The sequence below is a fragment of the Triticum dicoccoides genome, chromosome 7A (assembly GCF_002162155.2).
Source record: "Triticum dicoccoides isolate Atlit2015 ecotype Zavitan chromosome 7A, WEW_v2.0, whole genome shotgun sequence".
NCBI classification, from domain to species: Eukaryota; Viridiplantae; Streptophyta; class Magnoliopsida; order Poales; family Poaceae; genus Triticum; species Triticum dicoccoides.
The window spans coordinates 467,739,682-467,741,993 of NC_041392.1; positions in this window are offsets into that span (position 1 = coordinate 467,739,682).

A 2,312-nucleotide genomic window follows, 5' to 3' on the forward strand; every position below is an offset into this window, starting at 1 on the left:
GGCGTCGCCTGCGAAGAGGGGGGCCGGGCACCCGGGGCTGGGAGGCCGAGCACCCGGGGTGTCCAGGGGCCTTGCCCACCATGCGGCTGCAGGCCCAGGCACCTGGGGTCCTCATGTCCGGGCACCCGGGGTGTCCAGGGGGTCTCCGGTCCTTCGCGTTCTTCTCCCTCTCCTTCTCCTTGGTGTAGGATCGAAAGTATGTCTAGAGGGGGGGTGATTAGACTACTTGACCAAATAAAAATCTAGCCTTTTCCCAATTCTTGTTCTTGGCAGATTTTAGCAACATAGCACAAGTCAAGCAATCAACCTACACATGCAATTCTAAGAGTATAGTAGCGGAATGTAAAACAATTGCATATCAAGATAAAGGGAGGAGTTTGGAGTGTGCAAACGCAATTGGAGACACGGAGATTTTTGGCGTGGTTCCGATAGGTGGTGCTATCGTACATCCACGTTGATGGAGACTGCAACCCACGAAGGGTAGCGGTTGCGCGAGTCCACGGAGGGCTCCACCCACGAAGGGTCCACGAAGAAGTAACCTTGTCTATCCAACCATGGCCGTCGCCCATGAAGGACTTGCCTCACTTGGGTAGATCTTCACGAAGTAGGCGATCTCCTTGCCCTTACAAACTGCTTGGTTCAACTCCACAATCTTGTCGGAGGCTCCCAAGTGACACCTAGCCAATCTAGGAGACACCACTCTCCAAGAAGTAACAAATGGTGTGTTGATGATGAACTCCTTTGCTCTTGTGCTTCAAATGATAGTCTCCCCAACACTCAACTCTCTCTCATAGGATTGGATTTGGTAGAAAGAAGATTTGAGTGGAAAGCAACTTGGGGAAGGCTAGAGATCAAGATTTATGTGGTTGGAATGGAATATCTTGACCTCAACACAAGTGTAGGTGGTTCTCTCTCAGAAAATATGTATTGGAAGTGTAGGCATGTTCTGATGGCTCTCTCCACAAATGAAGAGTGGGTGGAGGGGTATAAATAGCCTCCACACAAAATCTAACCGTTACACACAAATCACCAAACTCGGTGGGACCGAATCATGAAACTCGGTCAGACTGATTTAGTTCAAAATGTGAACGTTAGGATTTTCGGTGGGACCGACATGTCAACTTGGTGGGACCGATTTCGCCATTACTAGGAAAAGGCCTACTAATGGCGCACCAGTTTTGCCTACTAATGGCGCATCACTGGTGCACCATTAGTATCACGCCACTAGTATTCATTACTAATGGCGCACCACTGGTGCGCCATTAGTATCTGGTATACTAATGGCACACCACCCAGTGCGCCATTAGTATATAACACCATGCGCCATTAGTATGCCTCCCAGGGGCCATATTTAACCATGTGCTTTGGCACACTAATGGCGCACTGCGGATGGATGCGCCACTAGTATACTTGGCATACTAATGGTGCACTCTTTGGTGATGCGCCATTAGTATACTTTGGCATACTAATCGCGCACTCTGTAGTGATGTGCCATTAGTATAAATATTAGGTCTTTTTACTTTTCTGATTTTTGCACAGGTTACAAAATATATTATTTGACAGAATATAGACAGTAGCACACAGCAACAACAGATTCATCGAATACAATAGAAGATTAGTCTCCGAATACAATTCATCATATTAGTCTCCGAATTCAAAAGACTGAACAAAGATAAAACATTACAAGTCTCGAGATCGCGAGTATCGAGTTTGTCTTCACATTACAAGTCGATATCGATCATCTAAACTACCATCACATAGAAGAGAGCTGCGGTCATCACGATGAGCATCATCGCGATGAAACTGGTCTTCATCCGGTTCCTCCAACGCTCCCTCCTCTCTCCCGCTAGATAGCGGGCGTATCTAGATTCCGCCTCTGCCCTAGTGGTGTACCCTTTGTAACTGTTACCGCTGAAACGGTGAACCTGTCTCCGACACTCCTCCCAGTCGTCGTAGACTCCGGGAACCTTACCCTTGTACACGACATACGACGTCATCTCTATGCACAAGCCAAAGAACAGACAATACATACATAAGCAATATATAAGTATTCAACAAAAGGATCGGAAGAGAAAAGCAAGACATTAATAGCACGATTCATGGTCCTACTAATAAATAGCATCGATTACATCTAAGTTGAACGACCGTCCAAACCAAAGAGACATACAATTCATTAAAGTTTAATTACAACATGAGCCAATCAATGTTTCAGAACTACACATCACTACTTTCGACTCGACTCATGGACATGAGCATGCATGAAGCCGCCGTCTGTCGTGATGGTCATGAAATCGCGGGCGTTGTCAGCCTGC